The following is a 24,315-nucleotide window of genomic DNA, read 5'->3' on the forward strand; positions in this document are numbered from 1 at the left end:
TCTCTGTGGCTAAAAATCCTGAAGGAGAATACCATCAGTGTGACTTTAAGCTGAAGTGCAACTGGGTTATGCTTAAAATCAGCAAGTCCACCTCTGAACGGCTCAAAAGTAACGAAACAAAGTCCTGATTGGCCTGATCAAAGTCTGGACTTGAACTCAGATAAAAAAAAAAGTGTCGTTGCATGACCTCAGCAAGGCGGTTCACTCTCAAAAATCCACCAACGTGACCAAATAACGAAAATGATGCAAAGAAGAATGAAGCAACAATCCTCCACTGCAAAAGACTCATCGCCGGTAATCAAACAAGCTTAATGGCAACTATTGCTGCCAAGGGTGACTCAGTCAGTGATGAGCTTAAGTGGACAATTGCTTTTTTCACTTGCAGTAAGACCTGGTTGGCTCGGATCATTTCAGTGAATGATCTCATCATTAGAAAGAACCTTTTGCGTTTACTCGAGCTATCTTGAGTAATTTATTCTCAAATTTATCTTGATTTATCTTGATTTATTTTAAGATCTGAAACATTTAAATACAATATAAAATATGTGGAGTAATTTTTATTGCATGGTTTCTATAATGACAATAAAAAAATATAATTATTATTACTGTTGTTATTAAAATACCAGATCAAAATATTAAGTAATCTAAGCACAAAAACAATATATATCTGGTGGCATGTTACTGTTAACCTCTCATTTATTTGGAGGTTTTTCTCCACTACATACTAAGTATTTTCCCATCCCTCATGACTCATTTTTTTTGACTCCCTGCAGCTTACGAATGTTGTGTGTTATTATATCTTACAGGTGAGTCATTTATTAGCAGTTTTAGTTTAAAGTGTTTGAATCTTTTAGTCATCGCTAACTTAAGGAGAGACAACGTGAAATGATTAATCAGAGCTTTGCCTTTTTCCCGTCGTGTTCCTGTTTTAAAGCAGCAGCCGCTCTGCCGGCAGACTGTAACAGCCCGCTGATGCTTCAGCATTAATAATATAGCGATGCATTATGTAAAAGCACATTAGTGGGATCAAACCCTAAATTTAGCTGCTGTTAGGTTTGCTGTTTCACTTTTCATGGAGGACTTTTGTGTCTCTTCCCCTTCTCCACTGGCTTTGTGCGCTGATCAGCTGTATCGTTATAACTAGAGCTGTAGTGATGCGTGAAAAAGGGGAAGAACTGTTTATTTCAGTCCTGATTTCTCTCCAGCAACCTCTGTGGTAAAGGTTAAAGAGCCCGTGTTGTACCCACGTCACATGCATTTGAACAAAAGTCAGGCCTGCTGCTTTTGCTCTCTGTTGCATGTGTCCGTATGCTCGACGTCAAACAGTAAAGGTCAGGAAAAGATTAATGCCCTAATTACCCACTGACTTGCAGAGTAGCGGCCTTTTATTGGCCAGTAATGCATGCATAAAAATGCATTATTCAGATGAAGACTTTCTCGTCATACATATTTAAAAAAATAAAATAAAATGCAATAACCGCACAGAGACAGAGGAGATTTATATTGAACTCCGAGGAGGTAAAATGCATCAGTGTGCAGAGGAGCCTCTCTAACTGCCTGTATGATACACTCATGCTAGATGATAGACGCAGATAGGTCAGGCTGTTCTCTGTGTCCCGCCTCGGGCGGTGTCGTCCCGGCTCTCTCCTGTGCAGCCATTGTGACAGTCATCATCTGTGGCTCGCCAAATGAAAGGGACAGAGGCAGAGCAGGGACGGGCCAGGCCAGGTCACTGCTGGTTATTTAGGCCATTATATTTGTCAGAGCGAATGTGTGGACTTTTAAAAATAGCTCCGGGTCTAATTGACACTTGGGTTTTATCGTGATGCTTTGAGGGGCGGAGAGAGGGGCAAAGGGGGCGAAGGGGAGGCCCAATGATTATTAGGCTGTTCACTGAACGGAACAGTGGCTTCATGTTGCCAAAGCGGGCCGTTTGGATCTAAAATTTGCTGGCTTTGACTTTTGCTTCATCAGATATCCCTGAGTGGTGGACACAAGGTCACCACTGGCTTGAATGGGGCCATTGTTTGAACACAGCTGCTTCTTTCTGCCAGGAATTAAAAGAATGGGCTTGTAGCTCATGATTACTCTTGTTATAAGCTCTATTTAGGCTTTACAGCTGAAGCGTCTGGATATTTTTGACATTTATTAGACGATAAAGAAGCTGTGTGAGTGCGCGCTTTACAAAATTATTAACACCGTTCAAACCTTTTACCACAGTCACAGTCACAAGCTTTGATGTTGTTTATTGCGATTTCTTACGGTAGTGCATAATTTTGAAGTGGAAACAAAATTGCGCACGATTTTCAAAAATCGGATGTCACTTAATTAGTGACATCCGAAGCGTTTAAAGTGACCTCAGCAGAAGTCGAGCTGTTGTGTGAAGGCCTCAAAGAGAAACAAAGGGATACAGCAGACGGGTTCAGCTTTGGATACTAAGTTTATAACTTCATATCTCAAGCTTAAAACATCTCACAGAGCGCTGTCCAATCCGATCAGTCATCATAAAGTGGAGAGAGTGTTGCACAAAGGCTAGACCATAAATATCTGGACACCCACCTAAACATGGAGCCCAAGTTTGGAGGGCATTCCCTGCATGGGTCTCTGTGGCTCAGTGTGTTGTTGTCTTACTGTCTGAAAGCTGTGGGTTCACTTCCAGGTTCTTCCTGTCGCATGTTAATGTGTCCCTCGGCCAAGCACTTTCAAATTTCCTAGGAATCTGTGTATCGGTGTAATAAATATGTGTGTATTAAGGGAAAGTAGAATTGAATGTGAATTTGGCATGAAGCTCTTTGAGTTGTCAGTATGATTCAAAAAGATCTATGTAGCTTCAGTTTGTTTGCTCTTCAGGTTTTTATTTAAAAAATGTCAGATATTCTGTCCTGCATTGGACTCATGACCTGCTCAAGTTGCACCCGTCTCTCAACCAATGACAGCTGGACTCTGACAAGGAAACAAGCAGGTATAAACAATGGATGGATGGATCATTTTGCTTTCATTTCACAATTACAAATTTAGCTTTGCTGCATTCACATCATAGGGGTTTGTACCTGCAGCTCTAGAGCCGCATGTGGCTCTTTCAAGCTCTTAAGAACCTAAGAAAGAAAGGCTTTCTAGGTATTTTTGTGCAAATCTTTAAAGGTTAATTCTTTTTGAAGAGTCATGTAGGTTTTTTAGGCTTCAGACAAATTAAATTTTTAAAAGAGACTGAGGGTAAAAATGGCTCTTTGGGTGGCCAAGGTTGCTGGAGAGACACAAAAATGACAAAAATGTGAAAAAGCTATTTTGGCGAGGCACAACCAGCGTGTGTGTAGTAAACCACCTTAATGCTCGCTACATAGACACATGAATGTTGTGGCTTCTGTTGTGTAGCTGTTTGTCTCGTCTCCATTCCTGCCTGGTAAAATGATCATGAATCTCAGTCTGCCTTTTTACTCTCCAACTAGATACAGTGATCCGATGCCTTTGCATTACAATACTCGTCTGTTTCTGCTGGTCTCTCTGGTACTTGGTTTCGTGCCCCACAGGAAATGGGCCCATTGTCCCGGGGAGAGGAAGTGGCCTGCAGTAGACCGGTCGCTCACCGGAGTGAGACTGCGGTAAATTATTCACCATCCCTGACAAAGAGAAGACATACACATGCAGCTTGACGGTGGATGTCGACACTGGAACATTTCAAGAACAATGAACAGCAGAGCTGCAGCCGGACACCTGTTTGAGTAGAGGAGGACTCTGAGAATAAGAAACAAGAATATCAGCATCAAGCTGTATGTGCGGCACAGAAACAAAGTGACAGTAACAAAGACGGATGAGTTCAGAGTGCTTGTTATGTGTGTGTGTATGTATGTATGTATATATATAATATATATTTACCGTACATATTTTTACCTCCATTACTTTTCCCATTTTTGTGTGTGACTCTTGTCCAACCTTGTTTGCCAAAGTTTAACTGCTTTAAACTTTTTATTTATTGCCCAGAAGGAGTGGTGCTGAAGACAAATTTCTGTCATCTTTGGAACCTTATTAAGATCAAAATACAACTAGCTTACATGAATAGCTTGTTTTCTTATGGCGTTGGTGATTTTGTAAAAAAAACAAAAAACAAAAAAACAATTATTCATTAATGTAGTACGTTTCCACCTCTGAATAAATGTGCTGATTCGATTTAACTTAATGTTTTACAACTTATACAATTTTTGTATAATTTGGGGGGGTGGGTGATATAACTGTGCTGTGAGATGTTTCTGACACTTTTTATTATTTACTACTCACTATGAAACTATTCATTTTCTAATCTTGTTGTTAGTGTGAATATGAAACTAATAAAACAGCCAATGGCATTCAGTGATATACAACAGGATCACAGCTCTATTTTTTTTTCTGTAAAACATTATTTTGTTTTCGTCGGTGGTTTGCCACTAGAGGGAGACAGAGCCTAATCCTGTGTTTTGTGTTCGTATCCTGAAGTGTTGGCTTTCAAACGGGTTAAAATAGTTCAGCAGCATTTGCTACAGCCACACGTGGGAACCCTTATTAGCTTGGTGCTGATTAAGTCAAAGAGGCAGCTAAAATTAACATCCTCTCCAGATGTTTTTAAAGGCACATCCAATGAAAGGCCATTCGAAGAGATTCAGTCTGAGGTTATTTTTTTATTTTATTTTATTTTATTTTCATCTGAAGTTCACCACACCACAAACAGATTTGTTTGCAAACTTAAAAACAACAGTGTTGGATTCGACATCTTAGAAAAATCACCAACAGAAAAACCTTTAACTGTGTGTCTTTTACCGTCTTCAAAGCCTTTTAGCGTTAATATGCGATGTTTCGGGCAAAAGGACTACATTACCCATGACCCCTCGCTTCTTAGCTGACCAGATGGAACGCAGAGCGGACCAGCCGTGTGTGACAGTTGAGCTCCAACAAGTTCACGGTGGAAACTTCAGAGGAGAACACGACCTTGAACTGCAGAGAACCAAGTTTAACATGTAAGTTTGGAGTTTTTCTCTGTTGTTTATGCGCACCTCGCCCCTCACCGGCCGCTCTGGTTTTTGTTCTGCCGCTTTGAGGTTTGTTCGTAGATAAACCGTCCAAAATTAGCGAGAGGGGAGCGTCCACTGAGCCCCAGGAAGGAGAAGGTGGTGGGGTGATAACAACATTACTCTGTGGGAGGATGAGTGGATGCTGTCATCTTTTAAACATCTTTCTGACAGTGTGTGTAGAAACCTAGCTTAACTTTAGTCATTCTGTCTTTGAACATTAGATGAAACACTAAATTAATATCTTTATGTTTTAGGTATATTGGGTTTAGCTTGCTAACCTTTGGGACTCAGCTTTTCTTGGTTTCCTAATCTTTTAATTTATTTAAACCTTTATCGATTAGCTTTCTTAGCAAGACGGTGGCAGCTGCTAAAAGCATTAAAGGTCGGACTCATATTGAGAATATTTACAAAAGCGATAAATTTATCATTGGAGATCAAATTTCAATGCAGCATTGGCAGGGCCGATCAATTTGTTTCATTTGAAATTTAATGTTTGCATGTCTAAGATATATATATTATTAAATGTCATATGTTGATTGTTGGTCAGTTCGTCCTTTCATCAATTTATAAGCCTTTCTCCAGCCCATATGTGATGCCATTTTGTAATCTATTTTGTACATATGCAGGATTTCAGCAAGATACTGGAAAGCATTGACATAAACAATTCAAATTGTAGGCTTTAATTTTTTTTAAATATATCCACAAAATAGTACAAGTCATCTTTGGTCATTAAAATAAACATAAAGTTTTTTTTTTTTTTTACCTGCGTCAATTAACGAGCTACCCTTTTTTTTAACTCTCCAGTTCTTTTTGCTCTGCTTTGAATTTTCTTTCTCACCTCATAAATCTTGACACACACTGAGATGTGTAGCATCCCATCTGTAAATGTACATCATATTCTTTTTGTGTAAGACAGTTCAGAGGTGTACACTGAGGTCAGATGGCATTTGCATAAAAATTTGAATGTGAATATAACCAAGCAAAACGACAGGGACAGAGATCTCGGGACTTTAACCAAGATCTCGGACTTTAACCCGAGATCTCGGGTTAAAGGTGTTCATAACTTACAATAATGAAATAGCATTTCATTGCTGTTGTTCCCAAACGTTAAAACTGGTTCCAGTCGAGAACCGTGGAATACCTGGTTCTCAGAACAGACTGTGATGTAACCTTCTGGACGGACCAATCTGAAAACGAAGAAACAACAATCATGGTGGTGAACAAGGGCTGCAGAAGCGTGCATTATGTCCACCATCTTGCCACTACACTCTTCTTCTGTGTTGTGTAGCATTCACAACACCTTTGCTTTGTTCGGAAAACAAAACAACGTTCGTAGGGACACGAACCGAACCTGTTCTAGAACAAGAGTTTGCACTATATGAGGACCAGAAATATTTAGGTTTTGTACTCAAAATGTTTCTGTTTGCAAAAGATCTTGGATGCTTTATTTTTTCCATTTATAGTCATGTTAATTTTGTAATTTATTTCTTTTCTACTTCAAGTCTTGCTAAAAAGAAATGATTTAGTTTGGCTTTAGAGAAGCCATTTTTACTTTAACTAGACATTTTGAACACGTGAGGTTTGCTGCCTGGTCTAACTGCTGTGACTCACGAAGGGTTTCAAATACACAACCTGGTGGAATATGAATAGCACCTTTGTGTGTTATCCGCTTTTTAATTCCCTGTTTATTCAACAGTGTTGAATGAGCTGTCAAATGGAGGTATTATCCAGAGGCAGAATGGAATGAAACACCCATGTCCAGGCGTGGTTTATGAAGTAACGCTCAAGGTTAAGCAGGGCAGTGTTCTGAAAGAACAGCTAATCACTTTCAGGCTCTTTTAGTTCTTTGTTTGGTTAAAATCCTCCTGCAGCTCTTCAGCAGTTATCAGTTTGGAAAAACACAGACCAGAAGAAGAAGACGAAGTGTGGAGGAGTTGAAAATGCAACATGCATTGTAACTTCATAGCTCATTTTATACAAAGTGACTTAATACAATATGAATATTCCTTGTGGAAAGTTTGGAGTAATTATGTGCAGCTAATGATTAACCAAACACATCCTGTCTTTAAAATCAGGTCAAAGAGGAGGCTGAGGGCTCAGGGAACAAGCACTTCCTACATGATGATGTCATTTAATTGCTCTATGCCAGCTTGGAAACACTGCTTTCATTTTGGGCTACTCTGATGCTGAACTTGTATTTGGCTACTATTGATTGCATGCAAACAATGTAGGAAGATAACTGGAAAAACTGTCAAAGCAACTTAAAGCTTGACTATCAGTAATTTTTCATTGGCATTAGTTCTTTTCTTTGTGCTTTTTCCTAGTTAAAATCAGATCTAGTGTTACATCCCAAGAAACCAGACGGTCGTCAACAAGTCAGCCCAAACAATGAAACTAATTCTTTGTATTTTCTAGATTCATTAAACACACAGTCATGAAATGTAAGCATTTATTTCTGTTAATCTTCATGATTGACTCACAGCTACTGGAGACAAAATTCAAGTTCCTAAAAAGATTTGAAAGTTGCACCAGACAAATAAAACTGTATTTAATTAAAATAATGTTGAAAAGTAAGTTCACTTACAGTACTGTATGTGCACTCAGTACTTAGTTTGGGCTCTTTTGGCATGAATTACTGCATCGATGCAGCGCGGCACAAAATAAATCAGCATGTGTCTCTGCTGAGGAAGCCCAGATTGCTTTTATAGCAACCTTCATTATGCAGCACTGGCTCTGCTGTCGCTTGTCTTCCTTTTTTAAAATACTTCATCGTTTCTCAGTGGGATTCAGATCAGGAGAAATCGCGGTCATTTGAGTAAAAATGATACCTTTGGCAGTGCTGGCGGGGTGCTAAGTCCAGATAAAAATATAATCAGCATCATCTTAAAGCTTCTCAGTATAGGAACTTTGGACTTGTTAAAACACAGCTGATTTTCATATGAAGTATAATGAGTGAGAATCCAGTCCTTTTTCATATTAGCCTGGAAAAGGCTGCGTTCAGCTGTTTCTCTGGTTCAGGTGTAGTCTAACCCAAATCTTGTAGCTGCATACATCTGCCTGTAGTGATTCTTCCAGATTACAGTCATCCACTCTGGGCCTGTCGCAATAAGGAATAAATCAATTAATCGCATGATGTTGTTTTGCTTGCTTATTTTGGATATTTAAAATACCTTCCAGCTCCAGTGATAAAAGTTAATCAGAATTTAAAGTTAATCTTTTAGAATGTGCTCTTGCATTATTATTATGATGCCGTTACATTATATAACTTGAAAACGGTCTCAGAAAAACAATATTATTGTTTATCGCTATAACTTCTGCGTACAATTTATTGTCCAGCAACATTAATTATCGTGACAGGCCCAATCTGCTGTCGATTATGTGTTTTTGTTTTTCTACTGAACCCTTTCCTTCCACTCAACTTTCTATGAATATCCTTGCTTACAGCACTCTGTGAACTGCACTGACATCTTTTAGCTTTTCCACCATGTGTTTCCTGTAGTTTTTAACAATATTTCTGACTCGCTACATTGTGGGTTTTTAACAAATGTAAGCAATAATACGGCTTGAAACAAATCACTATTTGAATGGAATTAGTGATTCCATTCAAATATTATTTGAATGGAATGATATTTTGATCAGTCTATTGAGCTGAACCTGGAGTTGAATCAGTAAAAATGTATTTTATATGTCTCATTTTTAACAGCATATTTGTTTGTTTACTGAACAGCCTAGCTTTCTCCTGCAGCACCATGACTGTGTCAGTCCGAATGCTCTTTTGTGTCTAAATAAAAAAAATGGGAAGTAAGTACTGTGCACTTTTGTACACAACTGACTTAAAACTTCAGTCTGGCTGGAATAACCTATAAAAATACCACAAAGGAAACCAGGACTGTTTGTGTGCTTTTTGAGTATTTCTATGTATACTCACTCACACATTGCTTGAATCAGTTCAGTGTATCTTTTGTAGCTGTTCCTAACATGTTCAACTAGATTTGACAAACATTCCCCACTTTGCCCTTCAAAGATGTGTTTTTAGTGCAACATTACGTCAAGGTCCAGCGTAGTAGCAGTAGATTTCTGTCCCCTTTTTAATACAGTCTGTTACTATATTTGGGCAAATAAAACTCCCAGCAGCTGCCAGACTGATTCATCTGCAGAATACTATTGGTCTGCTTTAGGATGTGTGTAATTAATCACAGATAGGACTCTGTAAATCAGTGACCAGCAGTGCTGGGAAACGGACTTGGGCTTTGGCTCGGTGATAAAGGTTGAACAACAGGATAATATCTGATTAGAATAATAAAAGCTGGGAGCAGAGCTCGGCTTTCGGATGGATGCAAATAAAACGTGCACATGAGGAAGCGGGAAGTTGTGACTTTTATCACAGTTTCTGACCATCGCGGACTTCCAGCTTCTTCTGGTTTTAAGTAGCTTCACTTTGTCCATTGTGTCTCCACCCCCCAGCAAGATAAAACGGCTCGCCTTTTCCCACCCCATCCTCCTCCTCCTCCTCCTCCTCCTCCTCTTGTCTCGTTCCCATGCCGGCCCCACCTCCACTCTGCTTCACTGTTGCTTCCTCTCTTTCTGGCAGGACACAGTCGGTGCAGGGAAGAAGCCGGCCGGTAAAGCAACACCAGCTGTAGAGAGCTTTTGTTTTGATGGGAATACGCTGAAGGAAGCCGCACCACTCCTACACAGAGCAACAAATGCAAAGAAACTACTTTGGCAGCAGCGTAAGTCTTTTTTTTTGTTTGTTTTTGTCTTTTACATTATCAGCACAAGCTGGTGCAGTGTTTGCACTTTTCTGCTCTCGTGCCGCTGCTGTGATCCATGTCCATTTATTGCAGTTAGCACCAAATCATTTACCTGCCGGTTTTCTCACTCTTGCACTTGTCAATTTAAATTTATTGCAGGCTTCTTTGAAGTCTTGTTTTGCTTTCTCAGTGTTAAAAAATGTGTTTTAGAGATTAAATGTTATATACTAAATTTATATACTATATGTTAGTCATTATTTGGTAAACTGTCATTTTGTCACAATTCAGAGACCTCTGTATTTTACCAATGAAGTAAAATACATTGAAACTGTGAACCCTGCTTACCCTTTGAGCCTGGACTTTGGACATCTTAGACACAAATTCAACTTAAGACAAAAATAAATTGCTTAAGCTACATCTTTTGAGCTGGCAGTTTAATTTGTGGTTTAAAGGTCAGTAACTCGGTTAAGAGGTGTTTTATTTTCTATGACCAGATCTCATGTATCAGCATGGCGAACCTGTAGGTTGTTTTTAAACTATAAATAGGATTTACCCCCTGCAGGTTGAGTGTATTTCTCTTTAGAAGGGTGAACGTCTTGGTATTTAGGTTTTTGAGACCACTTTCCTTTCACGTGGAGTCGCTGTCCAGATTTAGCTCTGCCAGTTGTCAGGGTGACATTCCTGCTCCCAGTAAACTCTTCTGTTGTTTCCCATGCTCTTTTTGCCATTTTATCCCTGTTTAATCTCTCTGTTAATTTCAGATAAACTAAAGAATAAACATTGACAATTGCTATATTGCATTAGAATACACAGAATTTCATTATTTCTTAATTACTTAAACCTTGCTGTATTGTATTTAGGCTCTTTTTTCATTGTGTTTTTTTGTTTGACAAGTTTCATTTTTAAACAGATACATTATTAATAATACAACAGATTGTTGTGAATATCATTTTACAACCCGCCTGCGTTGTGTGACATTGATCTTTGGCCACGTGATGAGATGATTCAGCCTCTATTTCCTCTTCCTGCCAGTTTGAAAACGCCACCAAACCTTTGCTGGCATTGGAGTATTGTCAGGAGGGATATCAACGTAACGGCTTCCTTCTGGAAACCTTGTAGGAAGCGTAGGTAACAAATGATTAACCAAACGGTTCTTGTAATTTAAAGGTGGCCACAGAGGAGATTGGTTCATCAGATAACGTCTGCTTCCTAAATGATGATGTCAGCTTGAATACACCAGTTTCATTTTGACCCATTTAACTTATGCTTCTATTTATTTATTATGTTTTGGATAAAAACATCATATGTGAACATTTTGGATAAAAACATCACATATGAACATTTAACTGAAGCCTAAAATGTTGTAGTTTGGCTTGTTCCTGTTATTAACTTTATTTTTTATTTATGCCTCGTTATGTAGTTGAGATGTAGTTAAACACTGAGATGCCCTTCCGTGTTCATATTCATAATTGGAGCAATAAAGCGTATGGGTATCTTGGCAACACAGATACGGCTTCAACTCTTGTCAAACAATATTCTGCACTTCAATTGCACTATAAATGTCTTGTGATCTGTGTCTAATCAGGCTGCCGGGTGGGGATTTTTTGTAGTGCACTGCAGTCGTGAGCTGATGCACGTCTTATCTGCTCACTAAAGCATATTGCAGATGACCTGTTGGATCATTGCTACTGACTGATAAGGAACAAATATTTGTTTCAGGATCATTTGAGGATATTGGATGATTTTTAAAGGTTGGTAAAATAAGGGTGATTAAAAAAAAATCAGAAGAAAGTTTAGAATAAATGTATTAAAGTGATTTTGTCTGTCTTTCACAATTTAAGCTTATAAGATCAAATAAACGTAGATATATACAAGCGTATGTATTGTGTGTATGTATATTTATTTATCGGTGGTATTATGTATTTCACAGGCACGTAAAGCCATTTTATAGCACATTCAAGTAACGGAGTTACCTTCAGCAGTTATACAAATTCTATATCAAACACGACTTAAAAGAAATTTGACTTTGAAATTTGACGCCTTGAAATTGAACCTGTCTCTTTAAGAAGCTCCTGCTCTTTGTCACTCTGCCTTCACGTCATCACAACCATGTTCCTCCACTATGCCTTTAACATCAATCTTATGAGCGTTGGACTGAGAAGTAATTTGTATGATAAGCTCAGCAAACTGTCAGTTTCACCAGGTATTTGCTAATTGCTGCTGCCGCTAGTCTGAAGGGACTGAGTAGGGGAAGGTGCTCTGTGAAGCAGGTGAAAATAGGCGAGGTTTTGTGGGAGCAAGCGTTTAGGCTCCCCTGAATGATTCCCAGGGGAGACTAAAGGAGTCCTCAAATATGCTTGAAAGAATCAAAGCGACACTCCATGTATAATTATGATGAGAGAATTACATTATAACATGATATAAACCTCAAAAAGGTTGATTTTACACCAACCTTTCTTAAAGGGGTGGGTGTAATGGGCAACCTGAGATGCACTGTTACTGTTAATAACGTCAAATTACTGATTTTCCAATCCAACTATGGTTCAAAGTTTCTTTTTTCTTGTCTCACCTTTCATACTTTAGAAGTAATGAAGCTGCTCATTTTCACTGAACATGTTTGTTGTTGTTTCGAGGTGTACAGGTTCAGCCGCGGTTCATGCTGGAGTTTGTTTGGATTCCAAAGGATTTAAAGCAGAAAAACTGTAACTGCTGCTGCTGTTAATCCTGATCAGGATTTTCCCCCATTTTGTTCTTTTTTTTTTAATACAGTGGTGTGAAAAAGCATTTGCTGCCTTCAGGCGTTATCATCAATTAAATGACTTGTATCATGAAACGTATTTTAATAGTTGAAAAACACAAAAAGCAGCTTTCAAATAACTAATATATCGAGTTAAAAACCAACATGGTCCTACAATGTAAAGGAGGAACCTAAAGAACCAAGAACATCTCAGGTGCTTCAGGCCTCACTGCTGCAGAAGTTAAGATCAAGATTTGACAATAAAAAACTAGATGTATATATAAAAAAAAATCTGGTTTCTTCACCAAGGACGAGAGTTGATTTATATCAGTTCTTTACTGACTTCATTTCTTGTATTTTTCAGTTTGGTTTGAAGTCTTTTTAATGTGTGGAGGAAGATCACCTGTTGCCTTTACTGCATTTTAATTTTCTGACATTGATAGTTATTTTAAAAGCAGGCAACCACTGGTATTAAAGTCAGGGCCGATATCAAGATCAGATATCAATGTTGCTGTTGTGGCTTCAGGTAAACGGCCCATAATCCTCCACTGCTGAACTATCGGCATCACATGCCCAAAAAACGCCACATGGCCAACCTCCTACCGAAACACATACAGCTGACAATAGGATGGAGATAAACATCGGTTATTTATATCGGCCCAGTTTTACTTGTCGAGTTGTTATGAATATGTTAAAAAGTGACCAACTTGTTAATGACAGTATAGCATGCATCACTGTTTAAAAGTTTGTTTGGCCTTAATCTTGCAAAATGGAGAATCACAATTTTGTCAGAGTGAAGTGAGATTCTGCATGTTAATCTAGTATCACTGGTGGAAAAAAAGTATCCTCTTTGTTTTAGAAATCCTAAATGGCTTAAAATCTGTTCGATGTGAGTATAATATCATCAGCTGCATAGTACATCTGAACATCTGTGTTCAATATGCAGTTTGTCAAAATGAACTAATTATTCAGGTAGCATGGATTCAAGACATCCGTCCGTCAAATACATTTTGTTTAAATCAGCATAAAAATGTTTTGAAAAGGCGGTATAGTGGTACAAGTTGTTTAAATCCCACGTCAATCTAAAGCGACTTTTTCAATAGAACCTCTTTGTTCAGATGGAAACTGGGCTGCAGCTTTAAAACCAGCCCAAGCCTTCTTACTGCAGCTGTTTGGTTTAAATCTGTTGATCAGATGCTACGTCTGTCTTAAATTGTGATTTTATTATTATTATTATTATTATTATTATTATTATTAAAGTGTAACAGTGCTAATTATGCGCTAAACAGACTTGTTTGGAAAGTGTTAGTCTTGCTTGGAGGATGAGTGTAACATCTTTGCCAAGTGTTTTGTGTTACTTTGTTAAACATTAAGTCAATGGTTCTCAACCTTTTTGGCTTGTGACCCTCAGCAAACAAAGCACAGGTGGCAGAATCTTTAGATGGGACATGTCCCCCATTCACTCTGTCATTTTGGAAGAGTGGCAAGATTTATTAAATTAAATTAAATTAAATTCATCATTAACTTAAAGGAAGACTTGTCCAGGACACTGGGCTGCGAGGTTTGACTCACTGGAGTAACATGCCCACGGTAGTCAAGGGAAGGTCAAGAGAGTGTGAACATGTTCAAAGGTTATCAGCCGCAGGGTAGATGAGATAAATGAGTTTGCTAATTTACTTATTTATATGAAGTTAAATGTTGAAATACAGTAATAAAATTAACATTTATAGTTTTTGGTACTCTGAAGGTTAGCATGAACCAGCTCAATTTTCCACAAACTGAAGATAATTTGGACTTGGCTTTAAGATGAATCATCGTTTTGGGGGTCAGAGTTTAATGACTTTTCTGTCTCTTAAGAGGTTGAAGTAAATTGATCTCTCAGAATGTAGACTTTGTAAATTTCCAGTGAGAACGGTGAATTAAAAAGTCCTTAATAGCACCTGACAGTCCTTGAATGCGTGTGTCCTGGCCTCCTCCACCCCCCCACCCCCCTGGTTGCGTCCCTCTCTGTGTCCTGCGTGCCTGGGCTCACGTACACACCCTCCTGGAAGGGCATTGTTTGCTCAGAGAACCAGTGCAGAGCTCTGCAGCGCCGCTGCTCCGGTGCACGCTCCAAGGTCAAGCGGCATGCGTTTGCTGCTTGTGTTTCACAGGTTCTGCTCTGATATGACTTCAGATCAGCTCCATGAACCAGTTCATCCCACAACTGATTCACTAATTAATATTATGCAACAAAATGAAAAGCCTTGTTGTGGGATATGCTTTTGAAATTCCCTGTTGGCATTTTAAGTTTCCACCTTTTTGAGGTCGCTGCACTAATCTTTCTCTGGAGCTCCTTTATTTTCTGCTGGAGAAACGTCCGAGATTATTACTCCACTGGCATTTTCTTCTGGTGTCCAAAAGGGTAAAAAATCAGGATTGCAAAGAATCACTAAATGTCTAATAACTTATATATTGCAATTAGTTTATTTTATGTTTTGCTTCTAGTATAAATATCTTAGTTTTGTCTCATTTCAAGCATATCAACTTACAAGTAACTTTTCAGAAAGAAATAAGAGCTTAATATTGATGATATTCATTCAAATGGTACCATTTCACTTCCATCTAATACTTTTTTTTTTAATCAATATTAAGGAATTATTGACCTAAAACAAGCTCCTGAACTTGCTAGTTTTGTCATACTTCAGGTTCATTAAGATGCTTGATCTAGAAACGAGACCAAAAATGCTTGGTGAGATTTAGTGTTTTTTGTAGCGCATCCCTTCTTCTCACCCTTAAGGGACCGATAGTTTAACTCCCCATTTGGCTGCATTGTTATTGAATCATCCTCAATGGTGACCGACCACCAAATCAAAGCTGACTTTGTGCTGCTGATGTGAAAGGATTAGGCATTTTCCACTTTTGAACTTTTGGGGTTAATCGCACGATATGAATTTTGAAATTATTTACCCGCAGTCATCTCAGACTTCCATACAGAAAGATCAGACTGATGTAAGAGCCTAAATCTGTGTGGTGTCGGTTGTCAGACCTCGCTTGGGGGAGACAGGATTAACGGGGACGTGTTGGCCACAAGCAGGAACACTCAGCTGATTGAAAGTATTTAAGACGGCGGCGAGGAGTGACGAAGCAAAAAGAGCCTCTGCACGACTGATACTGATATATAGAGATAACGGGGAATCAAATCCAGTTAAATTGAATCACGACAGCTGTGTTTCAGTTGTCATGTGCCTATTGCATGTGTCTGTATGTACCCTGATAGCCCTGCGGCAGCTGCTGTAATTAGGCCTTTACCCTCTGGTCAGCATGTTTTATTGACTGCAATAACTGGGTCGAGCTATCAAGTGTCCTTTTGTTACCAGTCTGGGCAAAGCGTCAAGCCTTTATGTAACTTTGGTTAATATGAGGCATCGTTTTAATAATAAAACACGGCTGAGGCTGTCAGCTGTTTAAACTGGGTGAGAACAGAGACGTCAGAAAGGCGGGCACAGTTTCTTCATGCGCCGGTGGGAGAAAAAATGTGAAAACACCACGGTTTAGAAAAACAACCACAAAAACATTTTCAAAGCCTTCATATATGTTTTAAAAAAATCTAATTAATATCTTAAAATCCTTGTTTCCAAAAGCATTAGCTTCAGTTTTGTACTCTAGGAGGTGATCTCGACTCTTGTAAGAATGGCTGTAGCTCCAGGCAGCAAATGTTTTGTGCATAATTCATACAGCAGCAGCTTGTTCCTCAGGCTTTGCATTGTGTTTATGGTGGTGAAATGTTCTGCTGAAGAACCTGATCTCTGCGGCTCCAGGCTGTTGTAACTCTATCTTTGTGACCCTAAAACTCAGACCTTTAACAGTAAAGGGCACCGCAAGGAAACACTGGAGTGAAAACAAAACATTTTGTATTCACTCAAACAAAGTGAAAACACTTGTTTTATTATTAAAACGATGCCTCGTATTAATCAAAGTTGCATAAATGTCAGGAGTGGCTTGGATCTGAATCACGATAAGAACATGTTTTTTAATGCCTTGTGCAGGTTGAATAAGTTATAGTTTGTTACAGTTCAGATTTCATGAGAAATATAACGGAGGAAATAACAGAAATAAAGAATGTTGCATTCAGTTATCCAGAATTGTGTCTTTCTAAGAACTAAAGTACAGTCATTTCTCTCCAGATGAATCAGAGACTGCTCTTCACCGTAATTTGACTTTTAGTCTAACCTGTCAGTGCATTTTAATTTGTTGGCTTGCAATATAAAATATACTAATAATCGAGGCTAACATGAGAGAAAAAAAATACATAATACTGTTTAAAACTGTGATGTGCAACTGCAAACATTTGTGGAACTGTTTATCTTTTAATGTAATCACTGTTTATGCTGTGTGATTATTTAAATACGAGATGTTAGAACTAGCTATAAGAAAGGAGAAAAAAAGCAATTTATCAACTCAACTGTTGTGACTGCAGACGTGTATCACACTTTGCTTTTTCTCCTTTAGTGAGTTTATTAAATGGTTTAAATTGAAAGCAAATAAAAGAGAATATATACTTCTGCAGATTTAACGAGCAAGAGCCAGCTGTCTATTTTCTGCAATACAGTGTCTTGGGTCTTTATGTTTAACAAGTGTTTGAATTTTTTTTTTCTTTTTGTTCAACGTTATGCAGAATTGAAACTAGAAAGTTTTTCTCAAAAGTGGAAGAGTCCAGCATCCACATTCATGCATCGTTCTAATCACCCGTCTTTGTTTTGTCTCTTTCTTCTCTTGTTTTCCTGCTTAGGCTTCACCTGCAGGTTCACAGAGGCTCCAATGACCTTCATGTCTCTGTTTGGCCCCTAAGCCCACCAACAGGGCGCCCGGCTTTAAGCTCCTGTTCACCCTGAACCCTCCGCCCCGAGGCAAGCTGTCCCACCCTGCGTCCTCTCCTTCCTCACCTCTTCCGGCTCGTCTTTCTCCTCCCTCCTGGCATCCACAGGCCCATCTGGACTCCCAGTCAGCCCTCTACCCCAATGAGGGGCAGAGGGAGGCACCGGGCGCCCTGGATGGTGACCCTCAGCCTCTGCAGCATTCTGCACCAAGGAACGTCTGTGACTCGGCGCAGCGGTCCTGCCACGACGCGTCCACTATAACGGGTACACAGTTTTATTTTAAAAGGCAGTTATGGCCAAACATATGTATGTTTAGGTTTTTTGTACTTGTCTTTACAAGATTCCTCAGAAGAAATTAATAAATTTAACGGCTACAATTGGTGAATATATGTCAAATTTATACCAAATGTCAGTATTTACAGCGTAATCCTTCACATTTTCTTCAGTTCACTCTGACATTCTGGAGATGAACAAAAACATCACTGATATTGATTCATTCTTGTCTGAATTCTTGAAGTTCATCCACTCTTTCTTGGCTTCATTCAATGTTGTGTTTTCCTGGTTTTACTGTAAGTCAAGTGTCTTTTATGAGAAGTAACTCATGGATGTGGTCATTCTCATAATCTGAGTGAGAGTGAGATTATTTTATTCCAGAATGTTGGGCTGTGTGATGAAAAGTTATACTGTTTAAAACTATCAGGAAAATTCAACTGCTTAGGCAGCGGTGAACCTCTGGAAGGCCAGCACTCTTTAGGTTGGTTTTTATGCAAAATGATGCGGCACTAAACAAACTTACAAAAAGATGTCAAAATTCATACAGAAACATAAAGATGGAGCCCAAAATAATTTATTTAAATAGTTTTTTTTCTGCAAAAAAAGTTGATTTGGAGTTGGTTACACTTTTAAAAGAAAATCCTGGGGCTTGTTATATACTCTTGAATGTTCATAATTTTTCTCCAGTCCATCAATTCTGGGTAAACGATGTATTACAACTTTTTTCTCCGGTAATGTAACCTAAACTTTACAAATAAGGTCATTTTTAATGTTGACACCAATTCATTGCTAATCTTTCACTCTTTTCTGCTGATGATACTGAAATGAAGTGACAAACAAAACAACTTTCTCATTCTGCACAGGAAGCTAAGAACAATGTGGACTGCCAGCACATTGCAGTCCACATTGTTCTGCAAAACATCATTTCTGTTTTGCAGAAATGATGTTCTGCAGAACAGAACATCATTTCCAAACCTCAAACCATGACTCTACAAGCAATAACAATGGAGCGCAATAAATCTATACCTTAACCACTGCACTACCACTAGAGGGCAGTGTAGCTGCATGGCTGACACATCAACCCTGTTGTTAATTTTATTGTTGCTTTCTTTTTCTTCTTCCCTCGTTCCTGAACTCGCACATTCATGAATCCCCCCAAACTCTGGGTGCGCTCAGACCTTTGCTCCAACCTGCCAGAGCTGGAGATAGTGAGTCTGCTGTCAGAAGGTCAGCCCAAGTACACCCTAAGAGCCGACACCGTGTTCGGATATGACAGTGACGACTGGCTGCACACCCCTCTGGTGCCACCAGAGGTCGTACTGGGACTCACTTATGAACAGATCGAAGAGACCTTCAAATATTTCTGTGAGTACTGCTCGTTTTCTACATGATGTATGTGTATGGTGTGAGGTCTCGGGATTAATAAAATAATATCCTTTTAAGATCTAATGTCAAACATTCAGATGATATTTTTGTTTTCGGATAGTATTTTCTCTCAAAGCTTTTTACTGCAGAGCTGGATAAATCACTCCTATTTAATTCATTAAAAAGTTTTGCACAGGGTCCGGTTCAATCTTCAGCTGCAGCAGGACAATGAGCTGATTAATGAAAGATTTTGGAATGGCCTAGTCAAAGTCTGACCTTAAATGAAACTGAGATCCTACTTAATGAACTTTAAACACACAATTTTTGCTTAAAAACTCTTCAGTGTGGCTTAATTAATTGAAACTAATAACTAACTGATTAACTACAGGATCAACACGCGGCATCAGCGTCTTCACACTAAGTAATGATTTAATTTAAGTTTATCATGTTGGATCATGGAATAACATACATTAATGAGCATCTCACATGACGAAATGGATTTTAATGATTTTTTTTTAAAGAAAGATTTGCTCTAAAACTACTTACTAAAAAAGGCTTCCCTCACATTTCTTAGTTAAGTCTTAGCTGATTTAGTTTGAAATAAAAAACAAACTCCCATGTTTCGTTTTGGGCTCTTTTCCGATCTCACATCTCCAGGATAAGTGCTTCATTTTGAAGTCATTGATGTCAAATGCCATCAAGCCAATTACCCTACTGTTCCTTGGTGCTCTAAGCAGTTTACGCTGAAGACGAGCAGACTGCGGATCCCTTTGGCCGCTCTGACATCACAATGACAGGGTTGGCATGACGACTGCTGCTGCAGCCACCCTGAGATGGTTTATTTTTAGATTCATAGGTTGTCTAGACTTTGTAGGGTGATGGACGGATGTGTGACAAAAGGTCAGATGCTCTCTGTGTACTTTTTAGCAATCCGATGTCTACAGTGTAAAAAATGTTTTAGTAAAAGACTCTTTTATTTAAAATAACGGGGCTTGATTTATACATGTACAAATACAGCTACTCATATTTGATGTTTTTTACATGATTAATCCTTAACTTTTAAGACCATTCTCAGTGACCTGACCCTTCTTTGTTTCACGGTTGGTTAAACCAGGTTTTATCGAGGCCTTCAGGAAATCTGAACAGACCAAGATTCACTTGTTTTTGTGGAAAATAGTCCACTAAGGAAATTGGCTTATAGTGAGGATTTAGTGAGATTGTAGGGTATGTCCTGCTAACACCCAGTAGACTGTCCCAGGATGATGGCAACCACATGTTGCTACCAGAACCAGGACAGACTAATCTGATTGATGCACATTGTGCCACACTGTGCTTCTGTTTGAATTATTTAGCCAAAGGACATATGGTGGTGTTTGTCAGTGCTACTGAATCCTCTGGTATCTTGTTCCCCTGTTGTTGTTTCTGCTCTGCATTTTATTTTTACCACTAGGCTCTGAAATGAGTCTTGTCACACTTGTTTTGTGTAACTGATGGTTTACTGAGAACCTGAGGCGTCCTCATCAGTCCATGTATGACAACATTTCCACAATTTTTAATATTTTTCATGAGAACAAACTTCTAGGATAGTAACTAAAACTATGGTAAAATAAGTAAGTATTTAAAAAAGTTTGACAGGAAAGTTATTCTGAAAAGATGTTACAAATGTTTTAAAAGAAGAAGAGACTAATGCATTCTGAAATACATGCCTCAATTTAACAACTTTTATTTTTAAAAAAGTGTTTTCTGTAAAAACTTAAAGCGTGTGTCTTAAATTTTACATCTTATACTAAAAGTGGATCTTTTGGGAAAAGTAATGCACTCTCTGTCCAAACTTTCTTTAATGCAGAAAATTCATTATATTAAAATTAGAAAAGTCCTTGTTGTGAATGAAACAATGAGATTTGTGTTCATAATAGTAGCTGTTGCACAACATTGGACAGTCGCACCTTGTTGTTCAAGAGGACAATGTGTTATCCATTTATGGTAGTGGATTTCCTTTGTAGAGTGACATGGCCTTAAAGGGTTTTTTTTGTGTGTTTTTTATTGCTTTTCAGTTTTTATAATTTGGAAATGCACATTTTGAATTATGCTACATAGATTTAAGAATAAATTGTATTTGCCCTTCATCTTATTTAAAGAAAGTAGCTTGCCTTTGTGACACATGTGGGTGTATAAGCTCAAGATCCCTGGCTTACTGCAGCTGTGCTAACGGCAAAGAAAAACTTCAAGGAAAACTGTTTATCCGCCGTCATCTGTGGCCATTTTGACTAGTTGGTGTCATAGAAGCTGTAGCGTAGTAGAGAGCAGTATGTACATGAGGATGATTGACAGCGCTAAGACCCTCCTCCTGGCTCTGATTGGTTGTGTGTGATGTGGGGCGGTGAATTGCTGCAGATGGCAGCAGGTCTACAAGGAGAAAACGGAGGAGCTAGATTGTTGTTCCACATATTATCTGTATTATGCTGACAGAACATATGGCAGATTTAACAAATATGTAAAAAAAACAACAAAAAAAACATTTTTATACTTTACCTTCAGAAGCTTTAATAAATGAACTTGTGCATTAGTTTAGTTAGAGCTAATTTACCTGGCAAGTGGAATTCAGCATCATCTTAGGGTTGGAATAACTGGAATAATAATTTTTACTGTTTAAAGTAAAATTGCATCTATCACAATTAATGTGCAAAGTTTTTAAAGTGTAGTATTATAGATGGAGCTCAGCTCTGCTGAGTGAATTAGTTTGTTTTAGTTCATAGCATATTTAACACCTGCAGTAAGCAACTGGAAACTTTTTATTGCAGCAACACAACTTTGATATAAACCTATCTGAGAAATGAGCAAAAGCCAGTCATTTGTGGTCAAATTTAACATTTTAGATAATTCAATTAGATTTTTAGACGTATTGTGTTGTCAAACGAGAGCATTGAGTGAATCTAAATACAATGTGTTGCATGTAGGAAGGAAGGAAGCATTGGACAAGATTTTTTTCAGTGACATAAAATCAGCAGCTATCGCTTTAATTTTGGGAGTATGCAGTTCAACAAAAGGAGCTCTGTCTTTATCATGCCGGGTGTTTTGATTGTTCACTTGGGAGTCGACTGCAAATGAAGCGTCTGATCTTTACAACGTAGTCCCTGGTTATGCATTAAGTTTATTAAAGGCACGTAGGGGGAGTTTTTATTTGGATGCTGTGAATAAAAGCACCTTCCTGGTTTTCGACTCACAAAGAATCTCATTGATTTCAGCGCTGTTGCTTGGACTTGCAGCAGTGAAGCAGATTAAAGTAAATATTAATAAATCACTAAGTGATTTGTAAGAATGTGTTGAGTGAATGTTTAATGGTAACATCATTGTGAGGATATAGCTCCACTTAATGATTTGATTTCTGAAGAAAGTTTAACAGAAAGCAGAGGAATAAGCCTTGCTGAAGTATTTCACTCCTCGCTTTGCAACCATACACCAACATAAAAAGTATCCAACAACTGAAGTAGAAGGAAACTGCCACATGGGTTTCAAAATGTTTTGTAGATAAATATCTAAAAGGTTTGTGGTTTTCTGTTTGTGAATCATTTTAACTCAAGTCATACTTCTGTATAAATCGGTCTATTGTGGCTCTGGTCAGACTTCAGGGTTGTTGTTCTCCTTTAAGGTGAACCTCCAGTCCTTCTCACAGGTTTTCACTGGTTATATATTAAGTTTATTAAAGGCACGTAATCTGCTCACGGTGCTTGTTTATGGATGCCTTGATCAAGGAAGTAAAGCACATTCCTACGTTCCCTCTTACAAAGAAACCTTGTTGATATCAGTGTTGATGTTTGAAGAGTAAAGCAGATGGAATTTATTGATAAATTGCTAATTGATTTGTACATTTTGGCTTAATTACTGCAACAAACAGATGGGAGACAACACAAAGTGACAATATTGTAAGGAAATAATTTACTTGTATAAACCCAAACTGCAAAACACAAAATCGTATCAATTATGTTTGGTCTCTAGTGCAAATATCTTTAGTCTTATTTCAAGTGTAATGTTCCAGCATGAAATGGGAGCTTAGTTGTAAGTTAAATAGCATTTAAGACATTTTTCCCCGCATACTTAAGATTGTACGGTCTTGTTCCTAGTTAATTTTGTCTTATTTGAAATGTGCTAAGATATTTGCACTTAAAACTAAACCCAAGAAAAACTTGGTAAGATTTTGTTTTTGCAGTACAAAAGTGACATGTGTCACTTTTCGGTAATGTTTGAAAACTGGGATATGTGGAGGTGCAAAAATAACTAAAACCAAATATTAGAGGTGACCAGAGTCGACTCCACTCTGAGCAGAGGAGCCTCCACTGCAGAGGAGGCAGGAGCACAACAAGTCCATGAGCATCTCTTACTACTAATGGCAGGTTCCCCTAAAAAGCTCAAAGAAAGAGACTCCCTAGTGGTGGGTTCGTCACACAAACACCCTCTTAGAGAAACTGGTTCCACTAATAAGCCAATTAACTCTACAAACTTGCTATATATAAAAAAAAAGATATGCTTACAATCCCCAGTACCTAGAGAAATTACTTTTAAGATTAACATTTAGGGAAGGAGAGGTTTGATCAAAGGGCTCAATGTGATGACACTCCCGGAGATTAAGGGGCAAAGCATCCGCCACATGGCTGTCAGAGTCATTATGTGGCAAGTATGTAAACGAGAAGACTAAAAACAAAATCCATTGCACTGATATGCGATTTGGACAGTGGAAGGAGTTCAACATAGTGGTTGGATTATGGACCACAAGAAGAGCAGTGAACACAGCAAAATGTTGACGTGTCAAGACAAGAGCCGGTGTTTCTTCACTGATGACAGAAAAGCTTAAGAATAGAAAAGAGTTTCTTCCTGTGTTGACTTTCTGTTCCTTCATAGCTGGGTTCATGCTGAGAATAAGTTACACACAGGTGGATTCTTAAGCGACTTTTAGAGACAATTTACGGCATTGGCTTTTATTTAAGGGTGTTTGAGCAAAGACTGAACACAAATGCATGGCATTCTTCTAATTTTCATTTGAATGAAAATATATCATTCTGTCATTTTCCATCTTTTTCACAAGTGTTTGTGTTGGCCTCTCATAACTTCCCAAAGAAACACATTACAGTTTGCGGTTGTAACATAAAACATATGAAAAAGCTTAAGAGGAATGGATACTTTTGGAAGGGACTGTAGTTTTTAGTTTTTTTTAATGAAGCATGTGACTCTTGTTGATTTGATATTGAGATCAGAGTCCTCTGTCCATTATTTCCTTATGACCATCCGTTTCT

General features: G+C 38.3%; 1 long non-coding RNA gene across 1 annotated transcript; it reads left to right on the forward strand.

The window, feature by feature from the left end:
* The first annotated feature begins 4,467 nt into the window (after nucleotides 1-4,467).
* On the forward strand, nucleotides 4,468-17,431 carry LOC103131307 (uncharacterized). Its single transcript, XR_001660351.1, has 3 exons — nucleotides 4,468-4,985; nucleotides 9,631-9,772; nucleotides 17,315-17,431. It is a non-coding gene; the product is annotated as an uncharacterized LOC103131307 (long non-coding RNA).
* The last annotated feature ends 6,884 nt before the right edge of the window (nucleotides 17,432-24,315 follow it).

The sequence above is a fragment of the Poecilia formosa genome, unplaced genomic scaffold, assembly GCF_000485575.1.
Source record: "Poecilia formosa unplaced genomic scaffold, Poecilia_formosa-5.1.2 Scaffold11, whole genome shotgun sequence".
Classification (NCBI taxonomy): domain Eukaryota; kingdom Metazoa; phylum Chordata; class Actinopteri; order Cyprinodontiformes; family Poeciliidae; genus Poecilia; species Poecilia formosa.